This window comes from Chamaea fasciata, unplaced genomic scaffold, assembly GCF_029207755.1.
Source record: "Chamaea fasciata isolate MVZ Bird 193981 ecotype frontalis unplaced genomic scaffold, bChaFas1.0.hap1 SCAF_14, whole genome shotgun sequence".
NCBI lineage: Eukaryota > Metazoa > Chordata > Aves > Passeriformes > Sylviidae > Chamaea > Chamaea fasciata.
The window spans coordinates 4,265,042-4,283,450 of NW_027094099.1; the positions used below are offsets into that span (position 1 = coordinate 4,265,042).

The window sequence follows — 18,409 nt, forward strand, 5'->3', positions numbered from 1 at the left end:
AGTCGAGGGCCTGTGTGTCCCTTTGTGTCCCTGTCTGTCCCTGAATGGCGCTTCCCCAGTGTCACTGAGCTTTCTGCTGCTTCTGGTCCCAAGTAGACAGAATCAGAAACAGTTCTGCTGTTTCTCACTTGTATAATTTTGATTGCATTTTGACAAAAAGAAAGGCATTCCCCTCATTTGCTCAAACTTCTGTATCACGTGGCTTGCATCGAATTTCGAGGCGAGCTCTATGCTTTACTCTAGGGTTTAACACTAGATGTTCTAATTGCAACTTTTTTTCTCTGAGCTCAAGTGCTCTCTAAACATTTCTTTTGTTGCATGTGAGAGAAATCCATTTGTCACTCTTAAACCTGATATGTCTTTCTTTTGCTTTTAAAGCTTCAGGTAGATGTTAGCAAAGGAAATGTTGTTTCTTAAAGGAGAAACACTGAGAGGGGAGCTAAAGGCTTCTGTTGGAATTCAGTGTGTATGCCCCTTCCCTGGCCAAAGCCAGAGCTGGGGGTGAAGCCTTGCATCATTGGGGCTGCAGTCCTTTCAAAAGTCCTTTGCAAAAGCAAAATCTCTCACAAAGCAGGGGAAGCTGAAGTGACACTTTCTCTGACACTAGCTGGCAACCCCTTCAGATTACACCAGGTCTGTATCTTATTTTAGTTACCCTTGTGCTCTGAAGTGTTTTGAGGAGTATTTTTGGACCTTTTTGGAAATCGTGGGGAGTTTGGCACAAAGGCACTGTGTTTTATCATGTTCAAACACCTGGTGAAAGAAGGCCTCCAAAGCAATTTTGGAAAATGTGAGTGAAGAGCTGATACATTGACCCCCAGGTTACGGTCGGGAGAAACGGCTGTTGTAACACACTTTGAAAAAACCTTTTTGCCTGCATGACTAGTACTTTTTGCAAAAGTAATGTAGACTTTAATAACCTGTAGGCTTTTGTGTGTCAAATTGCAAGCTTTAATAGCCTATTAAAAAGCCCTAAAAGTCCTTAATTCATTAAGGTGCAGATTCCCTTTCTGTATAGGTACATTAAATCCTGAGCTGTATGTTGAATATGCAAAGGAAGTTATGGTGGGCAAAGGAGAGTTCCCAGGTCGATTCTTGCACTGGAACCGGCAGAGCACTAACCATCACTCCTTGTAATTTTCTGCAGAAGGAATAGTTGACCACAGGGGAACTGCTGTGCAGACAGGCAGTGGGCTACGAGGGGCATCAAGGCATCTCTGTTGAGCAGATGGAAAGAAAGGCTCTGACATGCTTTACAGATTATTTTCCCTAATCTTTTTACAATGAAGTAGTAAAGAAATTGTCCATATTAAAAGAAGATATGGAGAATATTTGAATATGATGGTACTTTTTAAGAGCAGAAAGGGACCCTTTCAAGTAGTTTTCATGATGAAAACAAATTTCTGGGGCACCCAAACCTGGTTATTAAATGGTATGATAGAACCAATGTGGCACTTATTTTGGTTCTATTTGTGGAACAATCAAATATGCCAGTATATTGGTTGTATAACTCCCTTAGCAGCAGATAAATCAGGTTGACACTGACTTATTTAGTAAAACATCAGCAGGGAGACAACAGGCAGGAAAGGGAGGCCCGTGAGGATGTTGTGGGTCGCCCTGCAGCTCCTCATGCGTTGATCGCTGCCTGCCTTCGACAAATGCACATACCTAAGCATGGCAGCCTCCTCTAATTAAATCTGTTCCCCCTCCCCTACACACAGGAAATCTGCAGCTGTCAATGGGGCACAGAAACGGGAGTTGTGAATTACTCGGTGCAGTGGATTTGCATAATTTGGGTTTTTCATTCCCCTTCAATATCTGAGTTCCATTATCTGTGCTGACTTGGGGTCGAATGCCTGAAGCATTTCGTGCACCGTAGAGCAATGTAAGGGCCATAGTTGTGATCCTTAGGGAAATATAAGTAACATAATCTCTGCAGAAGGATCACAAGTTTCTCTGCAGACTGAGGAGATGTTTGTGACTTGCCACAGGACAAAGGGGAGAGGTGCGGGATAAAAATCTGATGAACTCAGGGTTGTGATTCATTTGTGCACTTCCCAGTGGCTGAAACAGCCCATGAACCAACTGAAACAGAGTTCCTGCTGCAGAGCAGGGAAGGGCCAAGGGACTTTCTGTTTCTGTTCAGTGTTGCAAATGAGGTTTCTGCCCCTCTAAATCTCCTTTTTTGGTTCTCCTAGGGAATTCTCACAGATAGGTATTTCCTTGTATTAATCAGATGGAGAAAAAGCAAGCAATCTCTAAAGGAAAACACGTAAGAAAAAATTTACAAGCATCACAACAGCTTTGCAAACAGAATGGCACAAAGCCTACCAAGCTGTCATGTCAGCACCTCCCCAGAGGAAATAATGGGGAAAAAAAAATTCAACATGGAACATTTTTACATCTGAAAAGGGAATGTGGGGTAGAAATCAGAACCATTTTTTTAAACAAGCATATTCTAGGAAACTTGCAATATAAGTACCAATAAAGCTCAAATAAAGCCCCAGTGAAACTGATTCCCTGTTTTACTTAATAAAATGTGGGAAGTGAACCTTGAGCTAAGGCAGCAGTTAAGTGATGCAGCATAGCTGTGGATGAGGCAGCCCAGAGGGATGTTGTGCAGCCCTCAGGGGAAGGGAAGCTTGGTGAAGACATGGTTAGAGGGGTTTTTTTTGGACATGCTGCATGGATGTGCCTCTGTAGAGAGGAAAGATACACAGAGAAGATGGCTCCTTGGGCTGGGTACACACAGAGGGATTGCTTCCTGGTACCCTGAATGCACTGTGACACAGGACTGGGAGGCTGGCAAACAGGTACAGAGCACTTTGAGTTGTGTATTTCCCCCACAACCTTACATCATGTTCCCTAAATTTATTACTCGTTCATATCTATCTGAAATTTCCCAAATAAGGCATCTTCTGAGGGAGAAAGGAGATAATCTTCAGGCTCCCCCAATGCAGGAAAGACCTCATGGTGTCCCTGCAATGTGGGAATGTGTAGGCAGATTTGGAAGGGGCAGAAGAAGATGTGAGATGCCTCTGCTCAGCCCTGCAGCACCTCTGCAACTCTGGGGTGCACAGCCCAGAAGCCACTGAACTGTGTTGAGAATTTCCAGGACAGGGGAGAAGCAGCAGCACAGCACGGGCTGTGCCCCTGCTTTGTCACCTGGTTTGAGAAGAAACAATATTCCTCTGCCCCCACCCCATGGTAACAAAGCAGTTTCATCTCTGCAATTCTACATGGAAACATGTAACAAACATATGCTCAGAAAGTTACACAAGAGAGGTAAATGAACAAAAGAACTAGATCATATATTATACTGGCCCAATTAATTTCACTGAAGATTCAGGGACGTGAACCCCTATGAGGTTACATCAGCAGCACGCATTTGTGAGTAGATAATAAATTTGTCCAGGCTAGCAACTGGGGACAAAATTGCTTTTTAATATTTCTGCTGCAAAATTGGCTTTCTTCAGTTGTGTCATGTTGTTCTTATGCTTGTTCCTATTTCTAAGAAAAATTACTGTAACATCTTTGTTCAAAACCTTCAAGAGTTGATGTGCTTACAGCGCTGGAGAGAAACTAAATGCTGCCCAAAATGTTCTCTCACTAAAGGGTAAGAGACACACAAATGTTAAAAACTTGTTTAAAAATTAGTTTCAAGAAACCTCTGGCAAGGAAACTAGTATTAGGAGGGCTGTTTCCAAACTGATCCAGTTTCTGTGGGAATAGTGATGTTTCCTGCTACAATCTAAGAGACTCCTGTGGAAATCTGTGTACTCGATACTTTCTTACATTAGGAAAAACAATCATGATCTGGATTTCCAGATGCTGACTTTCATAGTAATAGTGTGTTATCTGCAACTGAAAGGTGGCCCTTTTTTCATTTGGGCACAATATAGGGAATGTTCTTCTGTGCTTCTATGGACGTGTGGGAATTGGAGTGGAGGCTGTCAGGGATGTCCTTCTCTTCTGTGCACAGTTGAAAGACACAAAAGCTGTTTTCATATTCCTAAGTACATAATTTCAGATTTGGACAAAAATTTACATCAGTAAACACAAATTTCAAACTCCAGGGGTAGTGGCAGCATTGTTCTTCTTTACATACAGAATTTTCTTAGTTATAATAACTCTACCTAATGGCAGTAAAGTGTCCAACTTAGAACTCAAAGCAGTTATAGTTTCCCTCAGCTAAAGACTGTCAGATATGAGGATAAATCTGTGACTAGTGTCATTGGTAATAATATAGAGATCTCAATTTTCTTGATTTTTATTTTAATTTTGTAATGAAGAAGAAATAGTCTATTTAAATAAACTAACTTATGCTCCATGTTGAATAGTGAATTATTCCACTACTGTTTTGGGGTGTTTTTTGTTGCAGAACAACTCAAAGGCCCCATATAATTTTACCTAGGAAACAACCAGGAAAAAAAAAAAGAAAGGGGTGTGGGGGGGATGACGGACACATTTTTCACAGGAAAGGCAACCAGTATTCAACTCCTTCCATTCTTGTTGGCTTAGTAATATTTGTGAGGATCAGTTGTTCTGGGAGGATGTGTGAGAGCGGGGTAGGAGGCTAGTGAGAGATGTGGAAATGCAGAAGCTTAGGCAAGCATGGCAGTGAGAGCACGCAAAGCTCTGGGTCAATGGCTGGCAGATGGCTTATGAGCTGAGGAGGCTGCTGGCAGATGGTATTGACAGTGTGGACAAGACAAAGATTTTGGCTACAGAAAGGGAGCTGTGGAAAGAGGCTAGAAGTTTATCTTTCCCAATAAGAATACTGTCCAATTTGGATGCACATCACATCTTGGTTTTTCTTGGGTTTTGTTTTCTCTCTCTCTCTCTTTTTTTTTTTTTTTTTTTTTTTTTTTTTTTTTTTTTTTTTTTTTTTTTTTTTAACCACAGAAGAGGTAGAGAGGCTTTGCTGCTTTAGGAAAGGAAAAGTGACTGAAACAGAGATTGTGAGGTCTGTTATTTGGTCTAGTTCCCAAATTTTGACCATTCAATAACAACAAAACCCCCTTACTATGTGTAATTGGCACGTAATTATTTGTGATTACTAGTCTGATTCCTCTGCTGCTCTCACTGTTACTGAACTAATTACGCCTCTTATGCAACATTAGCAAATTAAATCATTCCAATTATCCACATTTATATCCTTGTGCTTTCTCTACTGCCACAGCTCCTTCTCATCACCCTGTGTGACGGTGCCTGTCACACTTTCATTCGCAACCTACTTTCTTCGTAGGCAATTAGTGGGTGCTGGGGCTGGGCCGGCTGCGAGCCCCCGGCCGAGGCAAGCAAGTGCCCCAAGGCGCTGCCCGTGCTCCTGCGGCTGGGGAAGGCGAGGAACACGACCGTGGGTGTACCCCTAAATTCAGGTGTCCCAAAGGTAGAAACCTTGTAACTCTCGGCGGGATTGAGAGAAAAGAGAATCCCTTCAAATGAGGTAAGAACTGGCTCAAAACGTCACTTTAGACACACACAAAAGACGGGTAGTGCTCAGTTTGGAGTTTGTTCAGTTTAGGATGCCGAAATACAACAGGCAGCGAACAAGCTGAAGATACGGTAGGAAAGGGCATGGTCTGCTACAGACGCGTTTGTCAGGAATGAACCTCCGAGTTTGGCAGCAGTGAGAACAAGGGGTTTCAGAAACAGCTCCTACCTTCTTTCTGGGCGTGAGAGGACACCGGCACAGCTGATGCTGTGTGAGATAAGTGGTGGCTCTCCAGCAGGCTCCTGCCAGCCCGCGATCGTCCTGATGAGCCTCACCTGGGGCCCCCTCACACCTCGGCCGTGAGGGAGCCGCCGCAGCTCGGCCTGCGGTCTTCACTCCCGCCTGGAGCTCTGCCCAGGCATGGAGACTGCTGCTTTGCACCTTTCGGGGAGCAGCGGGCTCTCACCATCCTCTGACGCGAGGCTTGGAGCCTAAAGCTGCGATCTGGAGCTCAGCTTCTGCGGAGCCGAGTTTGTGACAGTGACGGCACAGGAGGAGCTCCGAATTCAAATGGCCGCGTCCGGCCTGGCCCTCAGCGCCGGGGGCTGGCACCCTCAGGGCAGGGCCAGGGCTGCAACCCCTTCCGAGGCTCTCCCAGCAGCAAATGGACCTGCTGCTCCTGGCAGTGTGCTCACAGGTAAGCCAGGTGTCAAAGACCTTTCTTGTTGGTCAGGAATAACTCCTGTGCTTTTCCACCCTCCCTCCTAAGAGAGGTATTGCTGTGATGTAGATGTACTACTTCATGAGTTGTAAAATATCAGCATTACGGTTTTCATGGGATTTGGGCTGCATTGCATACTTAAAACATTCCCCTTCTGCTCCAGTAATGTGTGGAAAATCACGCTCTGAAAAGCCAGGGTCCACAAAGGAGGCAGAAGTTCTCCACCTTGGTTCGAATAAAGGGAGAGAGCCCCCTGGGCCGCACCCCCGCGGGGGCTCAAGTTTTTGGATGCCGCAGACTCCGTTTGCCGTGAACTCCGGCCGCTTGTTGCCCTCCTATTTTCCCTTTCGCCTGAGGTACCAGGAAGGTGCAGCCTCCCCGAACCGCCCACCACACATCCCCCCAGGAACATGCATGATCATTTTCCCCTTTCAGAAGTTCAAACCGTCCGCGTTCTGCAACAAAGTTGATGTTCGTGCAGACCCGCACGGCCGCTCCTCGGCACCCGAATGGTTTTTCAGGCCGAGTCGTTAGTGAAGGCATTAACACCCATTGCTCAGACCAATCTAATGTTACCGTTCAAACCAGAAACTGCAAAGTAGAGGCGCGTTCCCACTGTGCTGCCCAACAAATGCCTGTAGGGGCTGAGCAAGGGGCTTCTGTTCCTGTGTGGGCTGTCTGTGGGCACAGCCGCCCGCAGCTCCAGCCCTGCCCTCCTCGCTCACCCTCAGCTTGGGGGTTGAGGGCCACGGCGGAGAGAAATCGTAATTATGGTACCTCTGGGTGTAATTTCTGTCTTTCAGTTCAGTAGTTAATATGCTGTATCAAAAATACTGTCTGCTTACCAAATACTCAACTACAGAACAGTTCTTCTCTGTTGCAGGGGATTTACTGTTACCTGCTTAGGCCTCTGAATCGTAAGGTGAACAGATGCTTTGAATATCTTGTTATATTTTTATTTCCCGCTGTAACAAAATCTCCCTTTGTTACTGTAATATCTATTTCTGCTGGTTTTCAGACACAGCAACTTTAAATGACAAGCCAAGAAAATAGGTATTTTTAGCATTTATCCTTAGGAAAGGAGCGTGATATACTCTCATTAGGAAGGCTAAGTAGAAACATGAGCAGACAGAAAGATAAAACAACTTTTCAACAAGAATCCAGTGAGGCCTAGGGAGGAAGCTGGTTTCCTTTGCCTAGGCCTTTTAGAACTTAGAAGAGACTACAGAGCAAGTGTCTGTCCAGGCTGGAGCATTAAAGAGTGAAGCAGGAAGATGGCAAGCACAGAGCACCTCTGCACCTTTCAGACTTTTCTGAATGACTTTTTTCCCATGTGCAGAGCTGAGGGCACGTCACAAGGATTGGTAACTAGTAAGACAAGGGAGTTGTTCGCTTTCTTAATAGGTAAGAATCTTGCTTTATAGGAAGGCTAGAAGCAGATATTTATTTAACTTGTTTTGTTTGTCTTTATGATATTTCCTCAACCAACGATGCTAATGCTGTGTGCTGTTGACCTAATTTGGACTTCTTAGGACAGTGCTTGATGGAACATCCAGCATTGCTGAGCTGTCAGGGCAGGACTATATTGTAGAGAACCCCTAAATTCACCCAAGCTGTCTTTAGGAAAACCTGGCCATGTACATGTATCAGCACATGCTCTAAGCCCATGGTGTTTGTCACCGCAGTGGAGATCGGTGCTGTATTCCAGAGCAACAAATTTACGTGAGGAGTGGCTCAAACCACACCTGCCTGCGTGGCAGTAACAGTGAACAGCTCTGTGTGTTTGTGATGACAGGTGAAATTTAGGATGGATGACCAATCTTGCAAGGATCTCTTCTAGATTCTCACATAAATTCATTTATGAATCTTCCAGCTAATGAACAAGTGAGGAGTTTTCATCAGCCAAGTTAATTAGCTCTGCCAGCAGCCTGAGGAACTTCCTGGTTCCCTTGGCTTCCTCCTAGAAGAATGTAAATGATAGAGAAGGAATTGCTTCTATGTCTTTATTTTTAAACTTGCTGCTTTCTGTCCTTTTGAATGTGGGCAGCAACTGCAAGATTTAGAAATTAGAGTGGGGAGGAATGCTTGGAGGATTTCTGTTGAATGGTGTAGACTGTTTTAATGCCCTCTAGGTGGGGACCGCTTTGGATCTCTGGCAACTAGAAAGTCTAAACACAAGCTTTTAATTACTTAAATGCAAGCTGATTGATTGAGTTTATGTGGTAATAATCTGCATCAACAGGTGAATTTCAGTCAGTGCTTACTAATGGTGCTGTACAAGGTGAGTGATGTTTTCTTAATACTAGCAGCTAACCTCATATTGGACATATCAGTGTTAGTAGCAACTGATAGTTCTACTCTTGAATTTTCACCTGTTTAATGAAAGCTTCTGGCAGTTATGAAATGGTTTTGCCAGTGGTTCTGTGATGATTTGGTGTTCTGCTTTTGAAAAAGTAAAGTTTTGAAGTTGCATACTTATTAAATTTACTGGCATCTTCTTGACAATATGTTCTTGGTGTTAACTGCACTTCTCAGGTACTGCAGTTCTGGAAGCATGATCACAATGTTTAGTGAGATTCTGCCATCCATTATCACCAACACCACCTACTTCTGCAGAGCTGTAGCAGTGGGCGTGATGCTGTCTGGTGCACATTATTGGCCTGCAATTCTGTACACAAGGAGAAAATAAACATCCGACTTGCAATAATGTGGTTATGCATTTTAATTTAATTTTGGGATTAATCTTCAGATTGCTAATTCAGGAATGGGTTTTTAAAATGGGAAATTGCTCTCACCTGGAGAAGTACAGCTTTTTCTCCTCGTGGGATGTATGGCTGCAGCAGAGTGGCAGCATTTGGTCAGCAGGGCATGCTGTTCACAGTGTGCCAAAACCTCCTCACCTGGTCAAGATAGCATAGAATTTGATGTAGACATCTGTTTGTGTCTCAGCCAGCTTAATTGCTGTGACCCTAATGAATCCTCTTTTCCAGTTCAAGGCAAGCTGAACCAAATAAAATACATGTGTCTTTCAGAATGACATGAGGGAGGAGAGCAGATGCTATCCTAGTGCAAGAGCTTATTTTATAGTCTGAACGGGATATGATAGAAAAATTGCTGGTAGGTTTTCTCAGGCATAAAGCAATATTCATCAGTCCAGTCATGTTACCATATAATGTTACTGTACACAAATGCTCTGTAACTGATGCTAAAAGATGCAAATATTTGCTGTATTTTGTACACAGTGATGAAAAGTTGTGACAGGGACCAAAGACTCCTTTTATGATAGCAGCCATCTGGTAAAATAGAAAGGCACAATATTTGTGCAGGATGGCTTACAACTTTAAGGTAGGCTAAAATGCTGCCAGACTTGTTCTTGTTGTTCCTTTCTGATCAAGCAGAGTCCTGTACTGCTTTCTCTACATGTCAGAATGACTGATAAACCTTGGGTCACATTTGAGCCAATATCCATTGGCCAGTATTTATTTTTAGTTAAATAGTGAGCAGACGTTGTGGAAGTCATGCAAGGTTCTAGAGTGTCTGCTCTGCAGGGTATCATCTTGCTCAGGGATGAATATATAAGTACTTGGTTGCTTCACTGCCTTATGACCTTTGTTGTTTTAGAAAGGATGAGGGGGGAAGCCCTGTTCTCTCAGATACTACTCATTCCTGAATTCTTCAGAGCTCATCCAGCGTTCATTATTCTCCCCCTTGGAATCCCTGCGTGAGCCTCTCAGCCCCTCTGTCTCGTTCACTTTGCAGCCCATAGCCAGTGCGGATTCCTGTGGTGGCACAGGTCCTTTGCTAGGCCCAAGGCAGGAGGCTGCTGCGTGTCTGCCATCCTGCCTGGACTGAGTTTTCCCTAATGAGGCCAGTTATTCTGTGACAGGTGCATATATAATAGTTATAATAGCACAGAAGAATTTAAATTACAAAACAACTTTAATTTTCTTACAGCTAACCTCAAAGGACCATGAGCTTAAATAACCTTTTTTTTTGAGCTGCATAATGTATAAATAACCTGCACTGCAATACATAAACACATGAAGCTTATGTTCGAGTTCAAATAGCCTTACTTCTTGCCCTCTGATTGAGGAGCAGTAAAAAGAACAGGATCTCTTAATCAGACAATTAGTTCCTCTGGGGGGAAGGGACTGTTTCTCTATGCAGGGATTAATGTGTTTACTGGCTTTATAGTAGGTTCTATACTACCAAAACACAAAGCAAGTGGTAGCTTCCTTTGACCTAGTACAAGATGAGCATAAGATACCCATGATGACTTAATTAGATCTGTCAGCTGTTAATTCTGTTAAGCATGGAACTTGTGGTGACTGGGTGGAAACAGCAGTTTTGGGTGAACTTAGTTACATTCTCAGGTTGACATGGCAGGAATCTTTTAACCTTTATTCCTATGGCGCACATCTCTGTAGTAGCTTGAAGTTGCTCTGAGATTCTGTGCTACTGATGGCTGACACTCAGCCATATGGACACTACATACCAGTGTCTTTTAAATTGTAGATCTGATGAGATAGAACACATTCACTTCTCAGCTAGAGTAGACAAACAGCAGTGAAAATGGAGGAAAGTGGAAGATGGTTTTTGCAACAGTTGTGAGTTGCCACTAGTGACCTGCTGCAGGGAGATTATTTTCTTAATTTTTGTCCTGTGATTGTCTTTAAGCCAGGCTGGCTGTAAGACAGTGACAGACCAGCTGTTACTCTGAGGGGAAATCCTACAAAGCTTGGCTGGAGGCATATGACCTTTTCTTCTCAAATGCTGACATTATTTTGTGTTTTGTTATTTCAGACTTTGATTGCTGAGACAGGTTTGACATGAGCTTCCAGGCTGATACTCTTCTCAGCTCTACCTTAGGAATTCAGGGTCCCTCTGATGGCCTATGAGAGGTCTCCACACAACAGCTCCAGCTCCAATGCTTCCAGTTCAGCTAAACCAAAGAAACACGGCTTAGCTTTGCATTTGGAACATAGGATGACTCAAGTCAGCCAACTCTGCCTTCAAAAAATATTTCTTCAAGTGATTGCAGCTCGAGGTAAATTATTCCCACTGGAACTTTCATGGGGCCCCTGGAAGGGCTGTCAGCAGATTATCCAGTTTAATACCTCTTCCAGCCCCCATGTCACATCCTGCACTTCCCCAAAACTCAGTGCCACTAAGGTTCTGCTGTCTCCCAGTCCTTTATTGAACCTGGGGGTGAGTCAGCTCCCTGGGGCACGTACATTCCGTTCTGGCTGTGGCAGCCTGTTCAGGCATTGCCTCTGTGAGCTGGGAGGACGTGCAGTCCTGTCTGTGGGGCTGGCACAGCACCTGCCCTCCCCTTCGGGCGGGTACAGCCTTTGCATAAAGGATGAGCAGGCTGTCAGGACATTGGCACAACACCTTGCCCTGCCTGTAGGCTTTGGCCAATCTTACCTCTTATCTCCGTTATCTCAAAGCCTGTGGTATGTTCTCAGTGCAGCAGCCAGGTGTAGGGGACTTCTGGAGAGAAGAGGAAGGAAGGAGGCTGGCGGTGCTTCTGAGATCTTCTAGTGTGCTGCCTTTCTTCTTTCTCTGCTCCAGGTTTGTCTGAAAGCACTGGAAGAGATGCTTTTCCTATAACTTTAACATCTGACTGGGTTTGGTATCTTCTGGCTTGTGCAAGTGTAATGGCTGAAAATAATGTGTGTGAATGATGTTAAATATTTAATAGTATATTAAAGTTTTGGGGAGATGCTGCAGTAATTAGCAAGTGCTTAGAAAGTCAGAATCAATGTACAGAACATCAGAAAAGCTGAAGGATGATTTTATAGAAGCTACACAAGACACTGCTAGAAATTCATGGCATTGTGTGGAGTGCATCAAATGTATTAATACTGGAAATAAACCTTGATCAGTAGATTTTAATCTGGTCATCTTTTGTTACGTTATACGTGTTCACAGTGGGAAGACTGGGACATGATTCTGCTGTAGCAGCCTTGAAGCCAGGCTACATAACAGAAGCTTCTGGTGCTGTTTGTATGTTTTCAATTCTATTGGCATAATCTGGTCCAATACACGCAAAAGCTTTTTTAAAAGCTAAGATGCTGGGCAAAGCTGCAAAGATTTTAGATTTTATTCTATAGTCATTTTCTAAACGAGAGCGAGAAAGGAGCTTTCCAGAACTCTTTATTTTCACTCTGGCTATTTGAACTGCAAAGACCAATGTTAAGGATTATTTTGTAAATTCCTTTCTTTACTCAGCTCTTACAAGAGAGGCAAATGTCCATCTGAATTCAGGCTTGTTGGGCTGGTTGTACCACAAACATTTTTTAAATTTTAGAATTTTTTTCAGAAGAGTTTCAGATCCAAGAATTGCTTGAATTGCATTTTGATGCTAACCAGTGTTTGCAATCCCCAAAATAACAGTACTGTCATAAACTAGGATATTAGCTAGGTAACTCTTAGAAAAAAACAATATAATGTTTCAGTAGATATTTTTTGTCCTTGAAACAAGTTAAAAGAGACAAAGATAAATATTTTGTTCTAACCACAAAATTAGTACATTCTGTGTAAAGTATTCATAATGAAATTCTACTCAGAATTCAACAAAGCTCTGATTAAATCACAAATGGACTTGCGATAATGGGCACTTCTGCAGTGTTGCTAGTACATGGGTTTTCTGGGAAAAGAAGGAAAATAATATCTTGTGAAATAGACAGTTCTGGTTATGAAAATGGTTGTATTTTTCAAGCGCAGGTATCTCATACCACAGGAAGTAAAGGTCATATATTTTCTAAATTCAGATTGCAATATGAGATGTCTCTTTTCAAGTAATGGCAAATAACCAAAATAGAACCATTGCAAAAGCACGTGAAATAAATTGGTGTGCATTGCAGCAGTATCTCAGACAAAACTGAATTTTGCAGACCTTTAATTACTAGTTAACTAGATTCAAGATGGATCTGTATATAAGCTAAACAATAGATACAAAAGAGCATTATGCGGAACACAACATGCCTCTAACCATTGTTTGTTCCACTTGATTTGAAGTTCCACATAACAAGATGCCATTTGGACTGAGATTTACTGCATGCCTTACCTTTAGCAGTTATGCAGAAATTTTTTAATCATCTATAGTCATTACTCCAATTAGAAGTTAACTATTCCTAAGGTTTATTTTTTAGAAATACATTTTAAATATATATTTGATTATAGCAGATGGGAGTATAAACTCACAGCTCTTGGTAGCTGGAACTGAATAACTGTAGTCTCTATGAACACCTACAAGCACTATTTATTTCATTGATTTTAGGCATAACTTGAGCTATATCTGCTTTATGTTCATGCACATATATAGGTGTTTTGAAAGTATCTTTCTGTCTGTCATGGTCTTTGGGTTAGGTTGGGCAGTTACTGGGCAGTGAGTGCATCTAACCTCATCTTTGGGATGAGCACTTGGGGATTCGTTACTCCTGCAGGGCTCATGTAGAGAGAGGAGTGTGCTTGAACACGTGGAAATGAAAATCCTTTTTAAGTTTTCCTCTGATTTATGGCTTGGTTCTGTATGATGTGTGGAACAGCCTGGATGCTGTCTGCTGCCTGTGGGAGGGAAGGCAAATCCTGCTGCTCTGGCTTTCTGTCATCCCTTCAATAAGGAGTTCCCGGCTTTGGCATTGCAAGGATGCTTCTCCTTCCAGCTTCTGTATTAGTGGAGTATTTTGCCTCTTGCAGCAGTTGGGAGCACAGCTGGGCAGTGGAGATGCTTGTTCCCTGTGAGATCTGTCTCTTACAAAGGGGTAGCCCAAGGCTGTTGGAGGGTGAAACGCTGTAAAAAAAAAAAGTCACATCTGGGGGGAGCACCCTTGTCACTACGTGTAAGTAGTGTCAATAGACACATGACTCTGGCAAGGCCCAGGCCATTTGTAGGGAGCAAACTGGAGTTAATGTGAGTGAGCAGCCATAGTTCTCCACAGCTGCTGGGACTTTGGGTCAGCATCATTCCAGCTATTGCTGATAATTCCCACATGTAGTGTGTTAATAAACACACTGATTATTAATTCAATCACAGTCCTTTCTTGTCCTTTCTTCTGAGTGTCTAGAACAAAGGAGATCTCCCAGTGTTGGTGTTGCACAGATTACAATATGGATGCACTATTTTCCAGCTAGAATTCCATGCTAAGGTCTGCAACATGCATTATTTTTCAATTAAATAACCAGAGAAATGTGAGTTGTGTTTGTATTCCTGTGCAAGCAATTGTAGCAACATAATAGCAGGTATGAAGGAGTGCTATTGCTTTCTGCGATCAGTGGGCGTTTATTTGTGGAACAAATGGCACTGACAGCTCATCAGAACTTAAATTTGCAGTCCACATTAGAAATTCAGTAATATCTTTCATCTGTACTTGCAAATATAAATTGCCCTCTGCAGAATGGCTTACATGATTTTCTGAGGAAACTGTCAAAAAGGGTACTACAACATGTTTTTCAAGAAGAAAAATGGCTTCAAAAGAATCTGCCCCATAACTTTATGGAGGAGCTGGAGCAGTGCTGCTTTGATTCCTTGTCCCAGCTTCTTCCAGCTTTTCTCAATCCTTTGGTCACTGACTGTAGGGGCATCTGCCGACGGCAGGGAGAAGGAACTCTGCTGACCTGAGATATTCTAGAATATGTGGTTTTATTGCAAGGGTCATGGGTAAAAAGGGCCTTGCCTTCAGCCACCAGCCTCAGCTGAAGGGAAGTCCCAGAAAGAGAGGGAGAAAGAACAAGGGGGTAAAAGTTGAGAGAGAGGAGTGAGGGAGCTAGGTAGCAGGGGGAAAGACGTAAGAGAGCGAGAGAGCAGGGAATAGAGGTGAGGAAGCAAGAGTAGGGGGCAGAGAGGCGAACAGATAAGAGCAGAAGAGAGAGGAGGGAATAGAGAGGTGAAGAAGAGCAGAAGAGGAGCTAAGAGAGCGAGGTCCATGTTACAATGCATTATATTTTCTTTTGTGATGAATATTCTAATTTACAGTGACCAACTGATACAGGACACAAAATCCTATAGATTCGACATACAGCCTATAAGAACTACTACATTACCATACTATGTTTTATTTTAAACTCTAAAAACTACTCTTTAGACTTTTCTGTTTTGCTACATTGACCTTTGGTTTCTTAGCCAGCAGAAAGGTATTGTTCAATCAAAAGGGATTCTCCTTTAGCTGGCTAGGCTATTGTTTTCAGGTTAAATAGTGACTAAGACTCGGTATCCTACAACTCAAAGTAAGCTTCCATTTCTATTTCGATTACAGGTTTTGTATTTTCAGAATCTTTTGCTAAGCAGTCATATTTATAAGGTTTCCCTGATTCATCTTCCCCAACAACTGTCTCAACATGCAGAGCAACAACAGAGTGAGGGACTGGAAAAGCTTTGGTCATGAGGCTTTCAGCCCTAGATGTGAAGCTCTCGTGGCTGCGCAGCAGGCCAGAAAGGACAGCTGGGCAGAAATAAGGAAACAAGTTAATTGTTGGAGTATGCTACAGCTGTAACTTGTCACAAACTGTTGCAGTTGCTTATTCTCTCCTGTGCTCTCCACATTTGTGCATATCCTGAAATATTTCATCTCAGGTCTGTGTTCAGTAACAGCAACATGGAATAAGCTTTCTTTTATTGCTGAAATAGGGGGAATAGATGTCTGTTGCTTTTTGTTGTGTTACTGCTAGTGGAGAAGAATGAGCAGAGAAGTGGTGAAATGCTTGTAGATTTGTGCTGGTCCTCTTTCCCACTCCTCAGGAGGATGGTTTGGTGGGTTCGGGGCAGTCTTTAAGCAGCAGTAAAGCAAGTACGGGATCAAGAGCTTAAATTTCCACCTACTCAAGTAGGAGTACTGAGCCATGTGTTATGTCATTGTAGACTTGAAAGGGTTTACTTTCATAACAGAATAGAAAGTAAAACAGGTTGTTTAATTGAAAGTAATCCATAGACACCTACCGTGTAGAAATCCAGGAATAACTGGGCTGTTAGAAGAAAGATCAAAGAGTGTTTTCCACCTTCACTGTTGGATTCATTATAAAAATGCATGATTCATTACACCCTAAGTGTCACGTGCATCTACTGATTTTGCAGATTAAGCAGAGATCAATTTAAAAAACATTCTATATTTTATCAACAGAAAGTATCAAGTTGTACCAAATCTGGAATTTTAACTAAGAAAAAGATCTCATGCTTGGACTGAGGAAAACATAATTATCTTATGCTTCATATAAAACTGTTTGGACAGGTGCAACAAGGGTCCTTGCTTTGAGCACCTTGCTTTCACAAATTCCAGTACAAGGAGAGTCAGGTCTTCTTTAGCAGGTGGGATTTGCATGGATGGTGAAGCACAATTCTCTTGATACTGGTGATGTGTTAGCCCCTATATTGCCTGGAAGTTGATTGTTTCAAGCCAGGCCACAGCCCCTGCACAGTGAGAAACTAAACATGGAAGCTGTGACTATTAGCCCCTTTAACCTGGAATGGAGAACAGACATGACCGTTTTCACTGTCATAACAGTCTGGGAAAAAATGATAAAAAACCCCTGCCATTTGTTTCATTGTTTGTTGCCTGGCAAATGCTGTCAAGGGAAGGTCAGAGGATGCCCACTCATCAGTACAGGAAGGTGATAAATGTCAGATCATGTTTTGTACATTTCCCTTGTAAACACTTTGCTTTGATGTATGTATGCTTGTTTTAAAATTGGATGCATTGAAACACAGAAATTCTTTCCCTCAGCCCCTTTCTGTGTTTCTTGAGACATAAATGTTTTTAAGAGTTTTATGATGGGAATTCTCTGTGGATGCACAACCTGAAGTGTATCAGCATGACGGAACTAGCAAAGGGAATATTGTCCTGCTTTAATCAGTGAAATTTTAGCAGGCTTTAAAGGCATGGCTGTGTCCAGTTGTATTAACTTAAAGGAAAGACTGATCTTTAGGAGCCTGTGAGATTTTCAAAGTGGCAATGGCTGAGTTTGCAGACCCCTCTCTCAGGCCCTGTGGGCACTGTGTGTTGGGTCCAGGTCTTGGCTCCAGCTCAGGACAGCCCTCTCTGAGCTGTGAGCTGCTGGGCACTCGCTCTGCCGCTGCTCAGGATTTGATCAGCACGTGCATATTTCTGACGACAACATCATGTTCCTGACAGCCCTCATGCCACGTCCTTGGTGCTCAGGAAATAACCACAGTGTCTCCTTGCCAGTGTGGCTGTTGGATCTGACTGCACTCCTTGGGTTTGACTGAGGACAGCAAAGGCAGTGCCAGATGGGACTTTCTGAGCGTTACAACCAGATTTTTGGCAAGGTGCAAATTAGTACCTTTTCTAGCAGCTGTTGATAAAGTGGTCCTGAGGGAAGTGCTGACTGTGGCATAGCTCAATCCAGAGAGGAAAAAAATACTTGGAAGTGCTTCATATGAGTAGTCTCCTGCATTTAGAAATAGGTAGGGTAAGGTAATTTATCCTTTAATGGATAAGTTAACACGTTTGTGGAAAACTTCTACAGAGCACATTGGGAAAGAGGAGTATCACAATTGACTCAAGAGACAAGACACCACAGGCTGGATTTCAAAGATATGCAGTATTTAATTACTGTCCTGATAGCGACATAATCACAGTATCCATCCAGTGCTCATGGAAACCAGTTCTGTTTTTAACAGTCTTCAGGGAGGTCTGGACCAGGCTACAGTCTACACCTGTGTTCATTTTTGCTTAACAATAATATTTTTGAGGTGTGACTAAATAACATTAGATATTTGCATAATGTCTCTTACCTGGGAAATTCATGTAACTGCTGAAAATTAATTTAAAGCACATAACTGCTTTGACTGCTCAAAAGCACAGAAATGTCAAAGGCTGCATGTCTTTCTTCCTACACTGTTGCAAGGCATATGGTTTTGGTGATGAATTCTTCCCTGGAAAGGAGGCTCAGCTTCGTTGTTAGGGGATCTGCTTGCAGTGGATGACAGAGTGCTATAGTGGCCATGGGCACATGAAACATTGAGAGAGAAGGCAAGGTGTGGGTTACAGTGCATTGGTTACTCTGCAGCACTTGCTGTGTGTATTCTTACACACAAAGCCCCAGCTGGACCAGGTTTCCTGCTGGGGGACAGCCTGGGTCCGTTCTCCAGCCACACCAAAGAGCCCCAAGTGCTGTAAGTTCACTCCTCAGTTGACTATGCAACAGTTCATTTGCATGCTGGGTCTTGGTTTCTGGTATTTGTAACAGAAAGGATTTTTGAGTTTCAGAGGAAATAAATGTTGTAGATACCC

The 18,409-nt window shown here is 42.9% G+C and overlaps 1 protein-coding gene across 4 annotated transcripts in view; it reads left to right on the top strand.

The window, feature by feature from the left end:
- The first annotated feature begins 5,771 nt into the window (after positions 1 to 5,771).
- The window catches only part of RORA (RAR related orphan receptor A), a 400,721-nt gene continuing 388,083 nt past the window's right edge, over positions 5,772 to 18,409 (top strand). Inside the window, exon 1 of one of the 4 annotated variants that reach the window (XM_066196610.1) lies at positions 5,772 to 6,134. The gene's annotated coding sequence lies outside the window, so the exon portion shown is untranslated. Of the gene's footprint in view, positions 6,135 to 11,030; positions 11,206 to 18,409 lie in introns of those variants that run through there. The other 3 variants (XM_066196616.1, XM_066196617.1, XM_066196611.1) reach the window with 3 other exon arrangements.